We start from the raw sequence: 12282 nt of genomic DNA, 5'->3' as shown, positions 1-12282 counted from the left end.
TTATATGGTAAAATGAGGAAAATATCACCAAAACAAGATTTGAAAATCAAATGCATTGATAGTAAATTAGATAAAATAAGTCCTAAGAAGTGAGTAAAATGTGTGTGGGGAAGAAAGAGTACCTAGGGGATTTATATTGGGAAAACAATTGTATTCCACACATATTCAGGACTGTTCTGGGTGGATTCCAGGATTCACATACACAAAAAAAAAAAATCAAGACAAATAGAACAAAATGTACTGACACAAACAAAACAACTTTGCCTTACCATAACTAAATGATCCGTGGTTATGTCCGCCTAAAACAATACTAAATATGTTGCTCTGTACACTTTGTAATGCAATATTTCTGATATAAGCAGTATATAAAAAATTGTAAACTAAAAATAAAAAATTACACACAGATTTGCCTGAACATTTGAATGTTTTTGCACAGGCAATGGAATGCAAGGATTCAGGGAGTGAGTTTCCTAGTTTTGGTCCTGCAGTAGAAAAGGCCCATTCCCTAGTTAGTTCAAGATGTGCCGCTCTGATGGTATCTCAAGCAGATTTTTATTTGCCAACCTTAGAACTCCAGACTGTTTATAAATCTGCAGGATGGCATTAAACCAAGGGATTGAGTTATTGTGGAGAAGTTTATGGATGACAGAATTTTATATTGTAATCTGCTCTCCACTGGCAGCATTGCACACATTTTTGGGGGAAATGTGTGTATGGTGGTGGGGAAAAAGCTGGAGAGAGCATGCAGTGGTAGGATTGGAGTCTGGTAAGGGGGCATGGGGTGGAGTGCAAAAGGGTGTGTGTGTGTGGTGCAGGGAAAAGATTAAGGAGAGGCTGTGGATGGTGGAAACATGCAAAAAAAATCCTTTTAAACGGTATTTGCAGGAGAACTAAACATGGCTGGTATAATTTTATGGAAAGCACTGACAATTCAGGTTTCTCTGTTAGTAAATTGTAATTCTAATAATATTGGTCACAGTGTACAAGAACAAGAAAAGCCTTGCATACTACAGACTTGCCTGATAATGTACTACATTAGTAGATTATTATAATAATCACAAGCCCAGTGCTATTATACTTTCTGCTTCATAGTGTGAACTACAACTACATTTGGTATCCTCAGGGTGGTTATGAATCAGAGACTAAGGCATATGCTATGTTTTGCAACTTACACAATTGGCTTTATAAATTTGTCATCTTGCCAGGAAGAAATTATCTATCAACAGTGAGTTCTTCCAACCTCTCAGTGTTGTAGAGACTGTGGAGAATGTTTTCCACAGTTCCTTAGGACCTTTCCAGAAGAGCTCTGTAATATTGGTGTTGATTTGTGGAAGAACATAACATGCCATACTGGGTCAGACCAAGGGTCCATCAAGCCCAGCATCCTGTTTCCAACAGTGGCCAATCCAGGCCATAAGAACCTGGCAGGTACCCAAAAACTAAGTCTATTCCATGTTACCATTGCTAATGGCAGTGGCTATTCTCTAAGTGAACTTAATAGCAGGTAATGGACTTCTCCTCCAAGATCTTATCCAATCCTTTTTTCAAACATAGCTATACTAACTGCACTAACCACATCCTCTGGCAACAAATTCCAGAGTTTAATTGTGCGTTGAGTAAAAAAGAACTTTCTCCGATTAGTTTTAAATGTGCCACATGCTAACTTCATGGAGTGCCCCCTAGTCTTTCTATTATCCGAAAAAGTAAATAAATGATTCACATTAACCTCTCATGATTTTAAACACTTCTATCATATCCCCCCTCAGCAGTCTCTTCTCCCAAGCTGAAAAGTCCTAACCTCTTTAGTCTTTCCTCATAGGGGAGCTGTTCAATTCCTTTTATCATTTTGGTCCGCCTTCTCCATCGCAATTATCTTTTTTGAGATGCGGTGACCAGAATTGTACACAGTATTCAAGGTGTAGTCTCACCATGGAGGCATACAGAGAGGCATCCCAACATTCTGTTTGCTTTTTGACTGCCGCAGCACACTGAACCGTTTTCAATGTGTTATCCACTGATGCCTAGATCTTTCTTGGGTGCTAGCTCCTAATATGGAACCTAACATTGCGTAATTATAGCATGGGTTATTTTTCCCTATATGCATCACCTTGCACTTATCCACATTAAATTTCATCTACCATTTGTATGCCCAATTTTCCAGTCTCACAAGATCTTCCTGCAATTTATCACAATTTGCTTGTGATTTAACTACTCTGAACAATTTTGTGTCATCTGCAAATTTGATTATCTCACTAGTCTTATTTCTTTCCAGACCACCAGGTACCTGTGTTTATTTTGGGGGGGGGGGTCGGGAGGGTGGGGGAAGCAAAGGGATTAGTTTTAAATGGTCGGGATAGGTTTAGGGGTTATTTTTGTGTGCCGTTTTTCCCGCCCTTCTCCAAAATGATAAGAAAACCCCCACGATCAATATCGTGGGGTTTTCCTATCGTTTCGGGGGAGCCCCCAATTTGACTATTTTGAAAATATCGATATTTTCAATTGTCCGAAGCCAGATTCACATCCCTATTATCCTATTTTCTTCTGTTGGATCCTTCTTCCAATTTTTGAATGAAGATCTTTTGGCTAAAATAACTTCTTTCACCTCACCTTTTAACCATGCTGGTGATCGTTTTGCCGCCTTTCCACCTTTCTTAATGTGTGCAATACATCTGGACTGTGCTTCTAGGATGGTATTTTTTTTAACAATGTCCACACCTTGCACACTTTTTACCTTTGTAGCTGCTCCTTTCAGTTTTTTCCTAACTATTTTTCTCATTTTATCAAAGTTTCCCTTTTGACAGCTTAGCACGAGAGCTGTGGATTTGCTTACTGTCCCCCTTCCAGTCATTCAAATTTTATCATATTGTGATCACTATTGCCAAGCAGCCCCACCACCATTACCTCTCTCTCCAAAACCTGTGCTCCACTGAGAATTAGATCTAAAATTGTTCCCTCTTGTCTGTTCCTGAACCAATTGTTCCATAAAGCTGTCATTTATTCCATCCAGGAACTTTATATCTCTAGAATGTCCCGATATATTTACCCAGTCTATATTGGGGTAATTGAAATCTCCCATTATTACCGCACTACCAATTTGGTTAGCTTCCCTAATTTCTCTTAGCATTTCACTATCAGTCTCACCATCTTGACCAGGTGGACGGTAGTATACTCCTATCACTATAGTCTTCCCCAACACACAAGGGATTTCTACCCATAAAGTTTCGATTGTGCATTTAGTCTCATGCAGGATGTTTATCCTGTTGGACTCTATGCCATCCCGGACATAAAGCACCACACCGCCTCCCAGGTACTCCTCTTTGTCTTTGTGATATAATTTGTACCCCGGTATAGCACTGTCCCATTAGTTATCCTCCTTCCACCATGTCTCTGAGATGCCAATTAAGTCTGTCATTCTCTGCTATACATTCTAATTCTCCCATCTTACTTCTTAGACTTCTGGCATTAGCATACAAACATTTCAAAGTTTGTTTTGTTTTGTATTTTCATTCTGCTTTTTAATTGATAGGGATAAGTTAGAATTTTTTAGTTCAGGTGAGTTTTACAGGCAATTGGACTACTTTTCTAATTATTGGAACCTCACTGTCGGGATGCCCTAATTCTAATGCATCATTAGTATCCTTTGTAGATACCTCCCTCAGAACCATGTGCTGCTGAGCAACTGTCGGCTTTCCCCTTAAAGCAGCTTGTTCTAGTTTAAAATCTCCTTTTTAAAGGTTAGCACCAGCAGTCTGGTTCCACCCTGGTTAAGGTGGAGCCCATCCCTTCGGCAGAGACTCCCCCCCCCCCCCCCCCCCCCCCAAAAAAAAAAAAAGGTTCCCCAGTTCCTTACAAAACTGAATCCCTCTTCCTTGCACCATCGTCTCATCCACGCATTGAGACTCCGGAGCTCTGCCTGCCTCTGGGGACCTGAGCGTGGAACAATGAGCATTTCAGAGAATGCTGCCCTGGAGGTTCTGGATTTAAGCTTTCTACTTAAGAGCCTAAATTTGGCTTCCAGAACCTCCCTCCCACATTTTCCTATGTCGTTGGTGCCCACATGTACCACGACAGCCGGCTCCTCCCCAGCACTGTCTAAAATCCTATCTAGGTGATGTCCGCCACCTTCGCACCAGGTAGGCATGTTACCAGGCATTCCTCATGCCCACCAGCCACCCAGCTTTCTACATTCCTAATAATCTAATCACCTACTATGAAGGCCAACCTAACCCTTCCCTCCTGGGCAGTAGGCCTTGGAGACACATCCTTGGTGCGAAAGGACAATGCACCACCTGGAGAGCAGGTCCTTGCTACAGGATCCTTTCCTGCTGCACCAGGTTTATGCTCTCCGATCATGAGACCACCTTCCTCCAAGGCAGCACCAGGGCTGCCAGTCTGAAGTTGGGACTTGGCTACTATGTCCCTGAAGATCTCATCTATATACCTCTGTCTGCCTCAGCTCCTCCAGGTCTGCCACTCTAGCCTCCAGAGATCAGACTCGTTCTCTGAAAGTCAGGAGCTCTCTGCATCGCATGCACATGTACAATTTCTCACTGGCAGGTAAAAAATCATACATGTGACACTCAATGCAAAAGACTGGGAAGGCCCCCTCTTGCTGCTGGACTACCTTATCACCTTTCCGAGGTGAGTGCTGAACTTTTCAACCTTTTTACTTAGGTTTACACTGCTCCTAGCTTATTTCTAGCTTCTGGCTAACTTTTTTTTTTTTTTTAAATATACAAACACTCTAACTTCTGCTTATTAGCTGCCTTACTGACTATTTAAAATACAAACTCTTTCTTCAGTTTATTCCCTTCTTTTCTATTAGAAGCACAACACACAAACACATTAAATAATATTCCCAAATAGTTGGCTTTGTCCCAATACTTTAAAAGAAAATTTCCCAAGCAAAAACTTACTGATTCCTTTCATCCACCAGCAAGGTGATCCTCTCAGTGATCAGGAACACACAGCTGTTTCTGGGGAAGGGGTGGCAGTTCCTGTGGTATTCTTCCACTATTTTCACATTCTAAGAGATGCTCTTTGAGACAGGTCTAACTGTGATAAGTTAATTTCTCTATGAAAGCTGTTTTTCCTTTGGCCTTTCTTTGCTCCATTTCACAGAACATAGTCTTAGTGTCAGGTAACATAGTAACATGCTGAATGATGGCGTATAAAGACCAAAATAGTCCCATCTACTCTGCCCAGCAAGACTTTTTTTTTTTTTCATTTTTTAAGGGTAGTAGCAACTACTGCTCAATGCAGGCTACACCCATGCAGAAATAGAGGTACAAATTCAAAAGCATTTAACTGGCTAACTGAGAAGTGGATTAATCAGCATGTGATGTGAAAATTAGTGCTGCTGTGATAAATTTATCGCAGCTTGCAGAAATTCTGTGCAATGCGGGAGTAGGAAAATTAGCCTAACCACACTCCCTCTTTTATTGCAGGTACTGTTTTTGCTATATTTATAGCTGTTTGATAAATCTAGGTCTGTTAGGGGTTTTTGGGGGGCATAATGGGAGGAGTTGTTAGCCAGCCAAGTTAACTGTGTAACTCAGATATTTAGACTTAGCTGGCTAAGCCTGGGCATGCCAAATAACTGTCCTAATGTTAGCCAGCTATATTCAACAGTTAGCTGGATAAGTTTTTCCAGCTAACTTATGGACCTTGTCAACTTTAGGTGTGATAGTAAAGTTTCTCCGTTTCTTCATTTCCATTCTCTAGCCAGCAGAGATGATCTTTGTCCCACTTCCTTTTGAATTTCATTATTGTTCTTTCAGTCTGTTATATTTTCTTTTCAGCTAATACAATGAAAAACTAAGGCAATTTACAATTACAAATGAAAACATTCACGAATATATATATATATATATATATACACAAAAAAGAAACAATACCATTGTAATATGTAATAAATAGGGGGAATTAGCATAAGGAAAATAAGTTTTAATTTGTTCAATGTCTAATGCCCTGGTGTATGTTCTTGTTCTATGTACACTGATGCGATATCTTTGAGCGGCGGTATATAAAAACCAATAAATAAATAAATAAAATAAATAAAAGGAGTACCACTTAATGTTCAGAAATGTACAGAATTATTTCACCAAAAAACTAAGCTACCAACTCCCATTCACCGTTTTTATTTACTATAAAGGTTTTGTTCTCATCTTTACCACCTCTTCTGGGAGGGCATTCCATGCATCACCCTTTCTGTGAAGAAATATTTCCTGACTTTGCTCCTGAATCATCCCCCTTGGAGTTAAATATCATGACCCCTAGTTTTGAAGCTTTCTTTCCATCAGCAAAGATTTGATTTTTGCGTATCGTTAATGCCTTTCAAGTATTTAAAAGTCTGAATCAAATCTCCCTTGTCTCTTCTCTCTTCCTTCAGTCTCAATACCCATGGCTTTCTGTACAGGCCCCACACCATTTGGTTCATCTTTTATTTATTTATTTATTTATTTATTTTAAATTTTTATATACCGGAATTCCTGTATGCAATACAAATCAGTCCGGTTTACAAGTAACGAAAGAGGTTGCCCTGGTCTGGGAAGTTAGACCTGGGTTTTTTTACATAGAACATGGAACAATAACAATAAACCATTGAACATTATTACAAGTAACATAGAATGTAACAATAGCATTTAACAGATTTAACCTTTTTTTACAAAGAACTTTAGAAGCGAATATGGTCTGCAGTAGACGGTTATATAAAGGTGAATAATGACTGTTAGAATTGCGAATAAGCAAGTACGGTATGAAAATTAAGTGGCAAGGTGTTGGTGACACCCTGCAATGGTTGGATCTGAAAGTCAGGAGGAGGTGCCTATTGGAAAGCTTGCCTGAAGAGCCAGGTTTTTAACCTTTTTTTTGAACTCTAGTAGATTGGGTTCGAGTCGAAGGTCTGGTGGGAGCGCATTCCATTGGTGTGGTCCCGCAGTGGAGAGTGCTCTTTTTCTTAGTGTTGATTTGGCAGGAGCTGCGGCTAACGTGCCTTTGTAGGCGCTTCTGATGGGTCTGGAAGATAAGTGTGGACGAAGTTGGGTTTGTAGAGATATAGGTGTGACGTTATGAATTGCTTTATGAATGATGGTTAATGTTTTATATAGGATTCTCTGTTTGATGGGTAGCCAGTGGAGGTTGCTCAAGATGGGGGTAATATGGTCTCTTCTCTTCGTGTTGGTTAGGATTCTGGCTGCGGCATTTTGTACTATTTGTAGGGGTTTGATGCTGTTGGAGGGGAGGCCAAGTAAGATTGAGTTGCAGTAATCAAGTTTCGAAAAAATAATGGATTGAAGAACGAGGCGAAAGTCATTAAAGTGAAGGAGTGGCTTTAGTTTCTTTAGGACCTGTAGTTTAAAGAAGCAGTCCCTGGTGGTTGTGTTTATGAATTTTTTTAGGTTAAGTTGATTGTCCAGCCATGCTCCAAGATTCCTGACGTCAGCAGAGAGCTCAATGTTTAAAGATGTGGTTTGTGTCAGGTTAGGTGTGTGGGTGTTCGGGTTGTGTGAAATCAGTAGCAACTCTGTTTTGCTGGAGTTTAGAATCAGGTTCAGGCTGGAGAGTACTTGTTTAATTGGTTGAAGACAATTCTCCCAGTAGGTGAAGGTTTTTTGAATAGATTCTGTGATAGGGATGAGGATCTGGATGTCGTCTGCATAGAGGTAATGAGTAAGTTTGAGCTGTGATAGCAGATGGCAGAGGGGGAGGAGGTAGACGTTGAACAGGGTGGGAGAGAGGGAAGAACCTTGAGGTACACCTTGGTCTGATAGGATGGGGTTAGAATCCTTGTTAATTCTGACCTGGTAAAACCTGTTTGATAGGAATGATTTGAACCAACTGAGAGCTGTGCCTTTAATTCCTATGTTTGATAGTTGTTCTAGGAGTTGTGAGTGATTTACCGTGTCGAATGCTGAGGATAGGTCTAGTAGGACCAGTAAGAATGATTGTTTTTTCTCCAGGTTCAAAAGTAAATTATCAGTGAGAGAAAGCAAAAGTGACTCTGTGCTTAGTGATTTTCGAAAACCATATTGTGCAGGGGAGAGAATGTTGTATTCCTCGAGATAATCGGAAAGTTGTTTGTTTACGGCTTTTTCCATCAATTTGGAGATCAGGGGCAGGTTTGCAATGGGTCTGAAGTTAGCTGGGTCTGTTAGTGATGCATTTGGTTTTTTCAGTAGGGGTTTGATTGCAAGTTTTAGTTGGTTAGGAACTGTGCCCATGGCCAAAGAGGTGTTGATGATTTCTGCAATAGGTTTTGCGACGGTGCTAGGGATGGCAGTGAGCAGATTAGTAGGGAGTGGGTCCGATGGATGTGCAGATGGTTTAATTTTTTTAAGTAAATTTTCAATCTCCATGGTGGATGTGGGCTCGAATGACTCTAGTCCAGAATTCAGAGTGGGTTGGTATGAGCTATGAGGTATTGGTAGAGTTTGATGGGTTGTGAGGGAGCTAGTAAGGTTTGAGATTTTTGTTTTGAAGTAGGTGGCTAATTCGTTGGCCTTGCTGAGCGCTAGTTGGTCTGGAATGGATGGTGGTGTCGGTTTGGTGAGAGATGATACGTAAGAGAATAACGCTTTAGAGTCGAAGATGAAGTTATGAATTCTTTTTGCATAGAAGTCCTTTTTTGTTTTGTGTATGGCGTTTCTGTAGGTGTTAAGGGTGGCTTTGTAGTCCAGTCTGAATGTGGGTGTAGGGTTGATTCTCCAGCTTTGTTCTTTGTTTCATAATTTTTGTTTTAGGGCTTTTAGTTCCGGGGTGAACCATGGTTTTCTGTTGTCTCGTGCAGATTGGATTACTTTTGAGGAGGTTGGACAGAGTTGATTCGCTATTTTGTTCGTGAGTTTGATCCATGAGGTGGTGGCTGTGTTGGCGTCTGAGAGGTCTATTTGTTTGAGAACCCCCTTTTCTGAACCCCTTTTCTGAACCCCTTCCATTCTGTTATTCATTTTGAGATGAGGTCTCCAAAACTAAACACTATTACAGGTGAGGCCTCACAAAGGATCTTTACAGTGGTGTTGCCTTTTTTGCTTTATTTTATTTTATTTTTTTTTGCTAGTTATGCCTCTTTCAGTGCATCCCAGCATCCCTCTGGCCTTAGCCACTGCCTTGTCATATTACTTCCCCACCTTTAGATCATCGGATGCTATCGTCCCAAGGCCTCTTCCAGTTCATGCAAATACATCTTTCACCCCTCAACATACACAGCTCCTTTGGATTGCCATACCCCAAATGCATGACTACACTTCTTGGCATTGAATCCCAACCTTTGACCACATCTCCCAGTTTTTCTCAGTCACTTCTCATTCTCTCTGCTCTTTCAGATGTGTCCTTTCTGTTGTAGATCATAGTGTCATCTGCACAAAGACAAACTTCACTTTCTAATCCTGCCACAATATTGCTCACTAAGACATTAAACAGAACTGTTTAATGGAGGTGAGCAAGCATTCTAAGTACGACAACAACATACATCAACACCATCACACCAGCCAACTCTCCAAATTAAGACTATCCATTCATGCCACCCTTACAATTTAGTAACCCTACTCTTCTTCAGCTACCCCATAGCTTTATTCCTCTCATATTAAATTATGCGCCTTTTAATATTAATTTGCGTTTGCTCTCCCCCCTTGTAATTATGTGCCAAGTTTCTCCCCATGTAACCTGATCCAAGTTTTATGCCCTGTTCTTTGTAATTGCATTTCACATGCCTGTTTTTCAGTTACAATGTAAACAGACGATATGTAAAATTTACAGGAATCCTGGTATAAAAAAATGTTAAACTGGTCCCAGAGGGATGCCACTTATCACTCTTCTTTATTCAGAATAGGTTCCATTTACCACTACTTGCTGTCGTCTGTCAGTCAGCCAGCCAATTTGTAATCCATTCCACCACCTTGGGACCTACTCCAGGCTTCTCATTTTATTTGTGAGCCTCCTATGTGGGACTGCATCAAAAAAACTTGCTAAACCCAAGTAACCTTCCTCTGGTAAAACTGTTGCCTTGAATCCTCTAACCCATTGAGTTGCAAACAATTCACTATCCTTTACTTTAGCAGTCTCTCCATTAATTTTCCCACCATCAAGGTAAGGCTAACCAGCTTGTAGTTTCCAGCCTCCTCCCTGCTTCCACTTTTTTGAAGCAGGACCACAACCGTGCTTCTGCAGTCCCATGGCACCACTCCGTGTCCAAAGGTCTATTGAACAAGTCTTCTCAGTGGACCCACCAGCACCTATCTGAGCTCCTTCAGTATCCTGGGTTGTATTTCATCCAGCCCCATGACGTTGTCCTCTTTCAGGTTTCCTAGTTTCACCCAAACACATTTTTCTGAAAATGAGGCTATATCTAACCCTCTCATCAGGGCTCTTGCTAGCAAGCAGCAATGTCTTCCTTGGTGGAAAAACAGATGAAGTATTTGTTTAATATTTCTGTATTTCTTCATCTTTCTCCACACCTTTCTCCTTGACTCCTTTCTGTCTTACCATGTCACCTCTAGTCTTCCTCCTTTCTCTGAAAAATGTCCAGTGCATAAATCCACACATATGGGGGGGAGGGGGGAGTGCAGGATAAAATGGGGTGTGTGGTGGAGGGGAATGTGTGTATGTGGTGTGGGGGGATGTCTGGAGGAGGCAGGAAGCATGTGTGTATAGTGGGGTGAGGGGAGGGTGTCTGTGTTGGCATGGGGAGGTGTAGGGGAATTTGTGTGAGGATAACATCTGTCTTAGGTCATGGTATGGAAGCTGTGGGCTAGTGTGTGTTCAGAGATGTATGTAGAGGTAGTATACTACAGCTACTGTGTTGGAGGAGGGGGTGCCAGCTTCTGGGGGGGAGGGCTTGTGTGTTTTAGTTTTCCTAGGGGATCTGGATTCCCATATGCAGGCAGATCTGGCTGGGGAATCTTCTCCGAGAACCTTAAAAATATTGTTCTCTACTGGCAGGTGTCACCCTCTGCTGTTAGTCATGGTTCCTTCCTTACTTGGAATCTAACTGCCTCAACTCTTACCTACCTGTACCTGCTAGCTATGGGATTCAAACATGCCTCTTGTGCCAGTGAGTGTGCACAAGTCCGGTCTAGGCCTGATTAACAGTGCCTTGTTTAGTATTTTTACTATATTTTTTATCTAACATATTTTACAGTTCAAAGTCTGGTACAGATGCAAGAATGAAAAGTAAAATGTATCAGTTTGTAATTCTAATGTACATCCTTTTCACTCATAAACCAAATGTCTCCTTTTTATAGCTGAATTGTATTTCTGAATGTTAAAACTTTTCTGATAAGGTTTTTATATTGGATCATGTTGCTGCTGCCTTTCACAACTCCTGATTGCAGACCAGTTGGAATTGGCTTTTTGAATATCTTGTTTTTATTTTCAAATGTCTCCTTTTCAAAGGTGGTTTTTAAAAAAAATTATTTAATGGCAGAAAATGCTTTGAAATTTTAAAGTAGTTCAGCCTTAGGGGAGATCCTTTGGGGGATTTTTCACCTGCCTTCCATGACTTGACTATGCTATTTTGTCTTCCCTAGAAGTCACCATCACAAAGTTACAGTTCAATAATCAAAACAAAAACTAGGAAGTGAAGAGGCCAGAAGTCTGCGATGGTGAGGTACTGAGCACTAGTCACATGCTTCTGCTAGTCAATTTTTTTGACCCGGTAGTATTTCTCTTGCTTCTTTGGGCTTCCAGTTTAATTGGGACCGAAGCTGGGTTCCTGTTGTAAGATGCTTTTTTTTTTTTTTTTGGCAGCTGTTTGGGGGATTTTTTTTCTGCCAATCTTTATTCCTTTGACCCCTCCCCACCACTTTCACACCAAAATGTACCTGTCTAGTCATTACCGTGACCATCCTGGGCTGGCAGCCATGCCCGAGGACCCCTTCTGGACCCCTGCAATCATGCACCCTAAATCCAGCAGCTGGGCTTCAACCCTTGAGTGATGATCATGATTCCCTCTGGGTCTGGATATGAAGACCCAGGGGATGAAATCAGTGAGTCTGTGTGGAACCGCAACTGAGGCACCAGGCTAGACATAGTGCTACTCTCTTAAGTAAAGCAGCAGATTCAGGCTGACATAATTGCAATTTTGGTATAGAACTGAAGATCTACAAATCAGAAAGTCCTGCAGAAGAGCTGTTTCCTGCAGCAGGAAGCTACACAAATCTTTTACATTTGTTCTTGCTTGTAAAAGATGTTGCCGTTTGGCTTGCTTCAGAGCTCATGCTACAGTAAACACGATGGGTCTGGAGTTGTGTTTATTTTCACTGAGTAATGTTAGCTGCACACCCT

General features: G+C 41.1%; 1 protein-coding gene across 3 annotated transcripts in view; it reads left to right on the top strand.

Moving 5' to 3' along the window:
• LOC115084652 overlaps positions 1-12282 on the top strand; it is a 109979-nt gene that overhangs the window by 22428 nt on the left and 75269 nt on the right. For 2 of the 3 annotated variants that reach the window (XM_029589789.1, XM_029589787.1), the window contains exon 2: positions 11526-11605. The exons of the other annotated variant lie outside the window; for it this stretch is intronic. The gene's annotated coding sequence lies outside the window, so the exon portion shown is untranslated. The remainder of the gene's footprint in view (positions 1-11525; positions 11606-12282) is intronic. 3 annotated transcript variants of the gene reach the window in all.

This window comes from Rhinatrema bivittatum, chromosome 2 (assembly GCF_901001135.1).
Source record: "Rhinatrema bivittatum chromosome 2, aRhiBiv1.1, whole genome shotgun sequence".
Lineage (NCBI taxonomy): Eukaryota > Metazoa > Chordata > Amphibia > Gymnophiona > Rhinatrematidae > Rhinatrema > Rhinatrema bivittatum.
This window is presented reverse-complemented; position numbering and strand designations above follow the sequence as displayed.